We start from the raw sequence: 12056 nt of genomic DNA on the forward strand, positions 1-12056 counted from the left end.
CAGCCAGCTCTGTGGAGTTCTCCAGCAGCTCTTCAACCTGAACCTCCATCTTCAGAGAGTGCCAGTGCTCTGGAAAACATCCTGCCTTGTTCCAGTGCCCAAAAAAGGATGTCTTGTGGCACTGGATGACTACAGGCTGATTGCACTGACCTCTCACATCATGAAGGTCATGGAGAGGCTGGTTCTAGCACACCTCAGACCCCCAGTGAGTCCATCACAGGACACCTTCAGTTTGCATATCAGCCCCATGTCGGGGTTGATGATGCAATCATCTACCTGCTGCAGGAAGCCTCCACCTCCCTGGATAGACCCAACACTGCTGTCCGCGTCATGTTCTTCGACTTCTCCAGCACCTTTAACACCATCCAGCCCAGGCTGCTGAAGGCACACTGGAGAACATGCAGTTGGATTCTCCCCTCGTCACACAGGCCGATGACTATCTGACGGGCAGGTGGCAGTACTTGAGATTACAGAACTGTGTGTCTGACCGTCTGATCGGCAACATCGGCGCCCCCCAGGGAACTGTGCTGTCTCCTCTTCACCACCTACACTGCAGACTTTAAGTACTGCACTGAGTCGGGTCATCTGCAGAAATTCTCTGATGACACGGCCATTGAGGGGCATGTAGAGGGTGAGAGGGAGGATGAGTACAGGGACCTGGTCTGCAGTTTTGTTAAGTGGTGTGGGGAGAATCACCTGCAGCTGAACGTGGCAAAGACGAAAGAGATGGTGGTTCAGGAGGAACCAGCCCCCGCCCTCGCCAGTCTGCATCGGTGGGACAGACGTTGACATTGTGGATACATAGAAATACCTGGGTGTGGTGCTGGACAATAAACTGGAGTGGACTACAAACATGGCGGCAGTCTACAAGAAGGGCCTGAGCCGGCTTTACTTCCTGAGGAGGCTCAGGTCCAGATGTTCTATCAGTCTGTTGTTGCTGGTGATCATGGACAATGTCTCTCAGCCTTCCACAAAACTCTGGACAAGCTTAAGAGCAGCTTCAGCAACAGACTCATTCAACCTGCTGCCTTAAGGAACGGCACAGGAAATTATCACTCATGAGGTCAGCTTCAGGTGAAAATGGTTAACGTGAGTAGTGATTGTTGTGAAGCAGAAGTCTCGTCCAGCCCTCATAATTGATCTTTTCACTTCTGTACTGCTTTCAACTCAACATTAGTGGCAGAAGATGGAGCATCTTAGATAAAGTAGATTCAAGTGTCAGAATGAAAACTTCACATACTGTCAGCTTCTGTATTTAAAGCCACCTGAGAGATATTTCAGTGTTTCAGTTTTCAGCTGCAGTGAAAACTGCATGTTTCCATCATTTCTTTACATATTTTGAGCCTTTGAACAGGAAAACATGAAACACTGAATCTTCATCAGGTTAGCTTAAAGTGGAAACCATCTCTGATACTGTTTCTGTCTGAGATTACTGGATTACTTCATGTTAGAAAACCTTTAGAAACTGAATCATTTTCAGATCAGTTATCAGAAGAAACAGTCTCTTACTTTGTGGCAGAGGGTCCAGGTTCAGTACTGAAGTATGGAGGTTCATATTTGGACCGGTCACTCTTCAGACACAGACAGCAGGAGAATGCAGACTTTATTTTCTTTCTGAGGAAACAACAGAAGATATTTTACATAAAGCACTTTCAGATGTACAGAGGTTCGTGTTCACAGAGTTCTGGTAGCAGACACATCTCTACATCAACTGTTCAGAGGAGACTGTGTGAATCAGGCCTTTATGGTCAAATACCTGCTAAAAAAAACACTGCTAAGGAAAAGCAACAAGCAGAGGAGATTTGTTTGGGCCAAGAAACACAAGGAATGGACATTAGACCAGTGGAAATCTGTGCTTTGGTCTAATGAGTCCAAATTTGAAATCTTTGGTTCCACCCGCCGCGTCTTTGTGCGACGCAGAAAAGGTGAACGATGGTCTCTACATGCATGGTTCCCACCGTGAAGCATGGAGGAGGTGTGATGGTGTGGGGCACACTGAACCAGCATGGCTACCACAGCATCCTGCAGCAACATGCCATCACATCTGCTTTGTGTTTAGTTAGACCATCATTTATTTTTCAACAGGACAATGACCCCAAACACACCTCCAGGCTGTGTGAGGGGTGTTTGACCAAGAAGGAGAGTGATGGAGTGCTGCACCAGATGACCCGGCCTCCACAGTCACCTGACCTAAACCCAGTCCAGATGTTTGGGATGAGATGGACCACAGAGTGAAGGCAAAAGGGCCAACAAGTGCTCAGCATCTCTGAGAACTCATAAGAACTCAAATGTCTATCATTAGAAAACATTTAGAAACTGAATCATTTTCAGGTCAGTTATCAGGAGAAACAGTCTCTTACTTTGTGGCAGAGGGTTCTGGTTCAGTACTGAAGTTTGGAGGATAACTGTCGGACCTGTCACTCTTCAGAGACAGACGGCTGGAGACTGGAGACTCTGCTCTCCGTCTGTGGAAACAACAGAAGATATTTTACATAAAGCACTTTCAGATGTACAGAGGTAACATTAACATGACTTCATTATGTTTATTTCTCCATCTGCATGTTCTCAACATTTTATCTACAGCTGGAAACATTTTCTTAAGAGTGATGAGTTTCTACATGTAGACTACATGACTGAGGTTGATTTGATGCTCAACCAACAGAAAGAAGGGGAACAGCACTGATCCATATTTCAATGGATCCATATCAGTGATCTACATCACTGCACATGGCTGCTTCTTCATCATTTAAATAACCCCTTTTATTCTGAAAGTTACGGTGGCCCTGAAGTGCAAAACACAATGGCAAATCAGAAAACACAAACGCAGATCAGAAAACACAACGACATTAACCAAACCAGAAGAGGTAGCTACCCTCGGGCAACAGGAATCGTCGCTGATTGGAGTGGTCAGTCCTTTGAACCGGAAGGACACGGTTTACATGTTTTCAAAATAAGAGCGCTGCCAGTGACGACTTATGCGCTGCTATTAAAGAATATTTTGATCCAAGACATGGATATTATGATGTTTGATGTTTTATGACGTTTTACCTATTTCGGCCATAAGCAGTAATATTGACCGCACATCATTTTGCACGGTTTGCTGCTTTCATTGTCTCTCTAGTCTCTAACTTTGTTAGCAGTTAAATACCCAGTTGATTGACTCAATTGGGTATTTAACTGCTAACAAAGGGAATGTATTATTCATTGTGTCATGATATTAAAAAAAAAATGAAATTACACCAAAATGTACATTGTAACAAGTTTAATTATACATTTATCAATATCCATATCATGGCACATAGTAAACCGTAATTATTGCATATTTACACAAGATTTTAAATAGAGAACATTCTTAAAATCAAAAGTAACTGAATTGATTTCGAAACATTTTATTTTAACACTTAATAATATATAATAATAATAAAGATAATAATGTAAAAAGCTGTAAAGGAGCTGATGTAAAACCAACAAAGAGCCGTTGTGATCACTGGTCACAGTCTGCAGATTACCTCCGCTCTCCTCACAGTTACCACACACGGGCTTGTGGCATTTCAAGTGTCCCACGTTTGGTTCCGTTGGCAGCTCTTTGGGACCAGCACTGCCTCCGGTTCTGTGTCTGCTGCTGCTGCGGTGGTTGCTTCCGCTGCTGCCCACCTTGTGCCGACTGCCGCGGCCTCTTTCCCCTCCATGTATTCTGCCCTCAGCTCCTCTGCCAGCTGCTGCAGGACTTTCCTCCGGGCTCTCCTGCTGCTGGTGCGCCTTGAATAAGATGCGGGCATTGATCCCAGCCAGGTTGAGGATGTTATAGAAGACCGCCACTGGCCATCTTCCGTACTGCCTTTGATGGAGAACACCCTCGCCATCTGGTCCGGGTCCTCGCTGTACTTGGTGTTGTTGTAGTACATCACAGACTCTGGTGTTGCCTTCGCCCCACTAAAGGTGCCCACACCTGTGTGCACGGTGCTCAGGATGCAGACATTCTTCCTCGGCTTTCCCTGGTACACAGTCAGAGTTACATCACTTCAGCACCTTCGTGTTGATCAGCCCAGCTCGCTGTTTCACGGAGGGGGAACTCCCGTTTTTGTTTGCCCGTGGTGCCAAACAGGCGATATAATACAACTATATAATAATTAACTTACAAGTAAATTCACAAAGAGGCACAGCTGGAGACCGCTAACACAGTTAGAGACAAGAGAGACAATGAAAGCAGCAAACCCTGACAAATGATGTGCGGTCAATATGACCGCTTATGGCCGAAATAGGTGAAACATCATAAAACATCAAACATCATAATATCCATGTCTTGCATCAAAAGATTCTTTAATAGCAGCGCATAAGTCGTCACTGGCAGCGCTCTTATTTTGAAAACATGTCAACCATGTCCTGTCGCCCGAGGGTAGCTACCTCTTCTGGTTTGGTTAATGTCGTTGTGTTTTCTGATCTGCGTTTGTGTTTTCTGATTTGCCATTGTGTTTTGCACTTCAGGGCCACTGTAGAAAGTCCTTCCAACAATCAGACTTCAGCAGTCTACAAAATAAAAGCTTTTCAACACATGAACATTACAAAACAAACAGTTATCCATCTGCAGTGTCTCACATGTCTGTTGTAATCTACAGTAATATAGTTTCACACAGCAGCTTTAAGATAAAACATGTAGTGACTCTGCTGCACACCTCTCAGAGCTGACAGCAGAGCTGACAGCAGAGCTGACAGCACCTCCTCAGAGCTCGGCTCATTAGCTGCGCTTCCTGTTAGCATTTAGCATTTATGACATCAGCTTCAGGTGAAAGTGGTTAACGTGATTGTTGTGAAGCAGAAGTCTCGTCCAGCCCTCATAATTGATCTTTTCACTGCTGTACTGCTTTCAACTCAACATTAGTGGCAGAAGATGGAGCATCTTAGATGAAGTAGATCAAGTGTCAAAATGAAAACTTCACATACTGTCAGCTTCTGTATTTAAAACCACCTGAGGGATATTTCAGTGTTTCAGTTCTCAGCTGCAGTGAAAACTGCATGTTTCCATCATTTCTTTACATATTTTGAGCCTTTGAACAGGAAAACATGAAACACTGAATCTTCATCATGTTAGCTTAAAGTGAAAACCATCTCTGATACTGTTTCTGTCTGAGGGTCCAGGTTCATTACTGGATTACTTCATGAACTCTACTGAGGTCCTTCATGACCTCTGATGCCTTTCTTTACTGTTCTCCTCTAGTGTTGCAGCACTGACGAGTCCACAGTGCAGCATCTGGAAATACAAGTAGACTGAGAATCGTTCCAACAAGGTGAACAAAGTGAGACCAGCTGATCGTGTCACGTCACTTTCAGGAGTCACATTCTTCCAATTACAACTTGATTCATATCGCTCTGATAAGTCAAACATGTTTAATCATCCCTATACATTTTACATTGTGCAATTCTGTAATGTTGCATGACAATAAATCTGAACCTTGAACCTGCACTTGGTTCACGTTGCAGGTAAAACATAAGTTGTGCCAAATTTAGTATCTACTGCTGTTATTTCAGTGTGTCAGACACATATTAAATCAACATTTAGGTAAATATAAGGAGTCGGGAACAGATCAGGGTTTCAAATGATTCATCAGGACATCTCTAGTGACTGATTGATAAAGACACTGTTGTCATTACAAAAACAAATGTCTATCATAAGAAAACATCTAGAAAATGAATCATTTTCAGGTCAGTTATCAGGAGAAACAGTCTCTTACTGTGTGTCTGAGGGTTCTGGTTCAGTACTGAAGTTTGGAGGATAACTGTGGGACCTGTCACTCTTCATAGACAGACGGCTGGACACTGGAGACTCTGCTCTCTGTCTGTGGAAACAACAGAAGATATTTAATCATGACTCATCATTATGTTTATTTCTCCATCTGCATGTTCTCAACATTTTATCTACAGCTGGATACATATTTTAAGAGTGATGAGTTTCTACATGTAGACTACATGACTGAGGTTGATTTGATGCTCAACCAGCAGAAAGAAGGGGAACAGCACTGATCCATATTTCAATGGATCCATATCATCTCAAATAAAGCTGATCAGACTCTGACAGGTTCTTCACTCGGCTGTGTTTTGTCCTCCTCACCCTGCTAATGTTGCAGCATTGCTCTAGTTTACAGGGTGTACAGACATTAACAAGTTCAACTCAAGACTTTAAGACCTTTTAAATACCAAGTTATATGAAATTTAAGACCAAACCTGTGATGGAAACACACACAAACAGTGAAAAAAGTCATTGTATATGTAGTCAGAAAAGTTGAGATCCATTTACTCCTGCCAAACACAATTAATGAACATTATACATAGTCCCGAAATGATTCTGAAATATATCAAGCTCTGCCTACTGCATTGTATTAAAGTTGAGGAGCTTTAATGAATAGAGTTCAGTATTAAATTTGCTGTGATTACATTAAAAGAACATGTAGTGTTTAGCTGTGATTGAAATAATCTGTATTTTTAGAAACTTAAAGGAAGGAAAGGTTAAATCAGCAGAGAAGCTGAGATGAGTTGAGGCCAAGAGGAAATGTTGCAAGACTGCTTCAGCTGACAAGAGGAAGTGTCACACCTCGGTCACGGTCAGAAACGGTCACATGGTTACAAAATCATTAGTGCTGTAGCAAAATGTACACAACATGTACATGCTGAAGCCAAAACTCAGAGAAGAATCGACACTGAGCCGGGGTTGTTTGTGAGGCTCACAACATAATAATGCTCTAAACATGCTGTTACTGTGCAAATATGTGTTTGTCCTTGTACTGTATAAAAAAAAAACAGACTGAAATAATAATAATAAATAATTTCTCAGTCTTTGTTAGCTGTTTATGAAATGTTGTGCTCGCGCGCTACGTTCACTCTCATCCTGTGCATCTCTAGGGGGCTTAGCCTCCCCTGTCCTTAAAACCTGGTGACGCCCCTGGTCCAGATGATCTTTGCCTTGTTGTTCTGTATCTTTCCTAAAAACCACTTGACTTCCAGTAATTGTTGCAAAGCTTGTGTGCATGTGTGTGGGTGTGCTGTTCTTTTTTGCTGAAATCAGGAATGTCAGTTTGGTGCGTGGTTTTCCTGTTTCTCACAGTTTTGGGAAGTAAGTAAGTAAGTGAAACTTTATTTATATAACACCTTTTTGAAAAGGGAGGGATAAATTAAAAGAGGCACAACAGAAGAGAAAACAAAAAAAGAAAAATCTATAAAAAAGCTTGTCTGTAGAGGTGGGTTTTGAGCAGCTGCCTAAAACTGTCCACAGATTCAGTTAGTCTTAGTGAATGGGGAACACTATTCCACAATGTTGGGGCTAAAACAGCAAAGGCACGGTTAGTTTTACAGTTCGAGTGTGGAACGGATAAAAGGCTGAGGTTTGAGGGGCAGAGTGACCGAGGAGTGGAATGAGGAACAAAGAGATCTGAAATATAACTGGGGGCAAGATCATGAAGTGCCTTATATGTAATCAGTAAGATCTTAATTGATTCTGAATTTCACAGGAAGCCAATGAAGGGATGCAAGAAGAGGAGTGATATGGGACGACTGGTTCTGGTTAAAAGTCTGGCTGCTGCATTTTGGACTAACTGTAACCTGTTTAACGAAGCCTGACTGAGGCACGTGTAGAGGGAGTTACAGTAATCTAGACAGGAGGAAATTAAGTTGTGAATAACTTGTTCCAGATCACTGGAGGACAGGAATCTTTGGATTTTTGCCACATTTGGTAGCTGCAGGAAACAGGACTGGACAAGTTTTGTGACATGAAGGTCAAATGTCATGCTGGTGAAGATGATACCCAGATTCTTAGCAGAGGGTTTGATGTTAGTGCTGGTGGTCCAATAAACTGATCAACTGCAGGGACAAATTTATCAGGGCCAAATAAAATGATTTCAGTTTTATCTGGATTTAAGTGGAGAAAAGTGAGAGACGTCCAGTCTTTGGCGGCAGCTAAGCCCTCTTGAAGAGAGGACAGTTGATTCAGGAGATTGGGTTTCACAGAAAAGTAGATCTGTGTATCATCTGCATTATTATTAATAACTGGGACAGCCCTGGTTGTATATGGAGTGGAAAAATCAAGGGCTGATGTACACAAATTATTAAACCAGGTAATTTGTTCATTAATATTGAGGAAGTGAGGGGGAGAATTAGCCAGACCAGTAAAATGGCTACAGCATGTAGCTACTGACTGATTATTAAAGATGCGAGTGTGGATTATGTTCCTGGGATGGTGAAGCAGTTATAAAGTGTGTAACAAAAGTCATACGTTTGTGGTCAGAGACAAAATCCTGCATATTCAGGGAGCTAAGAGACGGATCCAGAGTAAAAACTAAGTCAAGGGTGTGCCCACAGTTATGTGTAGGGCAGGGACGTGCTGCACAAGGTTAAAAGATTTACAGATGTTTAAAAAGTCTGTGGCAAATGGATTTGAAGTTTTATCTATATGAATCGAGCCAGGCCACACACACGCAGACAGACCAGTTTATAACTCTAGATCCAGGAGTCCGATGACTGAAACATTTCACCTAGACAAAACAGGTGGGTAACATAAGGATCTTAAAGGGAAACATACAATGTGCCATAAAAACTGGGTGATAGCACCCGTCTGTACACGAGGCCTACAAGCTCTGGTGCACCTGTCAGTAGCTCACAGCCAAGGGTGCCATTGTGACTGAGATCCGCTGCATGTTACTGCCTGCAACAAACATCTGCACAGCACCAAGACATAAGACAGTCCTGGCATCTCTATGCAGTTATGTGTGTGTGTGTGTGTGTGTGTGTGTGTGTGTGTGTGTGTGTGTGTGTGTATATGTGCGTGTGTGTGTGTGTGTGTATGTGTGTGTGTGTGTGTGTGTGTGTGTGCGCTTATTCAGTAAGATGTTATCAGTATTTCTCAATCCCTGTTTCTCTCAGACTCCAAAACAGAATAACACATTCATCAATACCAGTCACCTAGTATATATTCCCCTCTGTGGGTTTCTAATCCCACACAAAACTTAAACAACGAGCATGAGGGCGAAAAAACCTTGAAAATTCTTATAAGGATTAGAAGTTCCCCCACAGCCCCCATTTTTCCTTTTACTTTAAATGATCTGGACGACCACCTAAGGCTCACATTGTTTACATGAGCTGATCATACATCAGTTATACATATTGCATATACACATCCTCTTTGTTATAAATGTTATGTAAGCATGGCCAAACATTAACATTAACATTAGTATGATGACTTAAGAGAGGTATTATTTCATGAAATCTATGGACAAAACCCTGAAATATTTTGGTGCTCTGATGAGCAGAAGCTGGAGTGGTTGTTTAATTTTAATGTGTTTAAAACTGCTAGCTTTATCTCTCAAGCCTGGAAAAGACGACAGGTACATTTGTTTAATTAATTTTTGATGTGCTGATGATATTGTGCTGATCCAGTTGTGCTCTGGATCTGGTTTGGTTCTTTCTTTTCTTTTTTGGTGTCCTATAAGCCCATGCGGGCTGGGCATACACTGTATGCATGACACAATAATAAAAGTCATTCATTCATTCATTCATACCAAACATTAGGCTTTTGCCTGCGGTGTGCAGTTATGTGTATTTTAGACTCAAATGGAGTAATACAATTCGAAGTGTAATATTAAAACTTAAATGACAAATATGGTATAAAAACATTTGCTGTACTGATTAATTAAACACTTCTTGATGTGATATATTCTTCATAATTTTGACAACTATTAAGTCAACATGACACAGCGGACTCAATATATGGTGGGTGCACATCAAAACCTTGTTCATGACAAGTTGTAAAACAGAATGTAGTCTATTACACTGTTACACAAAAAACAATAAAACTAATTTCAACCATAATTTGTTGATTCATCTTCAGAATATGCGTAATAAATTTTTTGATTATACTGCTTTCGTCCTTTTATACTTTCTGATCGCTCCATTCGATGGTAACTACTACAATGTCTTCATCACAGTGTCCAGAGGTCACAGCACAGACACACACTGAAATCCTTTTATTCTTTATTTCAAGGTTCAGTCCATGTTCACATTCATAGAACAATTATACCTTTGATTTACTGTCACTTCCTGTCTTAGTTCTTTAAGTTTAGACATCGCAGTGGTGAATGATCCACCTGTCGCTGTGTTCTCAGGTATAAGTGCAGCATTATTCTCCAAACATGTGACAGATTCCACCTTCATCGGCCAAAATCCAGACTAATGCTTGTCGGTTCTGCCAAGCAGCCCTACTGGTTTCATGCAGCTGTTCTCCAAGACCTGTGAAAGCTTCATTCATGTGGTTTATGAACCGCTGTTGATTGTAATAGACATAGTTAATCCTATCAGCATTTTTGTTTGGTGTGATCCAAAGAAATATGGATTCTAAGCCTGTTTGAATTTCATTTCTTGCTTTGAATTCCTCGCAGCAGGAAGCATATTGGTTTACTGCACAGCTGTTACTGGGTGTAAGCCTTAATAAACAAATGATTGCACTTAAAATATAGATGTTTACTTATGTTAATTATACTGTATTGACAACTTGGTAACTCTTAAGCTCTCACTTTTTTATCAACTATTGTATATATCGTTATAAAAATGAATTTCTAAAATACAACCTTTACTTTCAAAAAAGATTATAAGTATGACACTGAACTGCTTATTCTTGTTTCTGTAGTGTGTATGTGAGCCCTTGTGTGAAAACTGTGATGCAATCATCACAGACACTTACACAGTATTTTCAATTAGTGCTTCACCTGTTTCAGTTCTAATGTCAGCTTTAAATTTCTCATTTATGAACGCTGCTCAAATACTACTTGATTCACAACAGCTTCCTCCAACTCACACCTTTTATTTGGAAAAACAGATCACAGCGTTTATTTGAATATAACAGGCTTTAAATGCATTTGCAACACAATTGGTTGAAATATTTTAAATAGCAGCTTGTATGTGATCATCAAACAGCATTTTGAAAGGAGCTTGAAAAACCACAACACATCCTCGCTGTAGTCAAAGAGAATAAAAGCTCACTGAGCTCTGACACGCCGACAGTGAGGAGAGAAAGGGAGGGCGGTTACATCACACTGGATGTGCAGCAGAGCAGGATGTGAGGTGATGGGATCGCCCTCTCACACCAGGGGAGGAGCAGTGGAGCCGCAGTTTCAAACACAACTTCTCAGCCACCAGAGAGACAGAACTCGCTGTTAAACTAACACAAATCCCGCCCGGCGACGTGTCTCTTCAGCTGTAACCTCAACTGACCGTCGCTTGGATGCTTGGAACACTTTACACATGCATTTAGAAACTCTCAGCCTGCACGAACAGTATTAATAAGCCAAAAACAACACGCACACAAACTACCATCTAATAAATCACATCCAATGCTAATATATCTATTAGCACACACGTCTTAGACCAGAACTATCAAGTTTGTCTACTGACCTTCACACTGTTTTTAACTACTGCAACCACACAGTCAACAACCACATACACTACTTTTTCACTTTATTAAACCCCCATAAGAATGTTTGAACATTTATTGTTGTTTATTTCGGTTCAGATTGTTCTTCTCTGCAGTTTGATTTTCGCATGAAATGAAAATGACTAAAGTTGGTTCTTCCACTCGCTCCAGCCTTGATTGATTTGTTAGTTACAGTATTGTGATTTTATCAATAAGTATTTTTGATAATGATTGATGGTAATTGAAATAAGTATTGCACTGTATGCTTTGTCCTTGCTAAAGTCTACGCAATAAAACCAACATAATATAGTTAAAGTTAAAGTTGTGCACACTGATTTTATGTCTCTTTGATGGAAGTAAAGTCAGGTGTTAAGTTTAAGGTTACTCTAGCCTACCAAACTGAAACAGTCCCTTATTGTTTACCTAAAGCCCCCAAAATCCAACCCAGCACCAGACCAAGTGCTCAGATCATTTAGAGGAGAGCTGCTGTAACAGGCTGCTGGTCGTATCTGACTGAAGGGCTTCATGTCAGGTTCTGATCCAGAGGAAGCAGGTAGACGTTCAGATTCAGGCAGGTAGAAGCTGGGAGAGTCTCCTCACCACCAGC

The 12056-nt window shown here is 41.5% G+C and overlaps 1 protein-coding gene across 1 annotated transcript in view; it reads right to left on the reverse strand.

Annotated features, from left to right (window-relative positions):
- Positions 1 to 12056, reverse strand: part of LOC115569840 (NACHT, LRR and PYD domains-containing protein 14-like) — a gene marked incomplete at its 3' end in the record, with an annotated part of 58026 nt that overhangs the window by 44977 nt on the left and 993 nt on the right. The window lies entirely within an intron of this gene.

This window comes from Sparus aurata, chromosome 19 (assembly GCF_900880675.1).
Source record: "Sparus aurata chromosome 19, fSpaAur1.1, whole genome shotgun sequence".
NCBI classification, from domain to species: domain Eukaryota; kingdom Metazoa; phylum Chordata; class Actinopteri; order Spariformes; family Sparidae; genus Sparus; species Sparus aurata.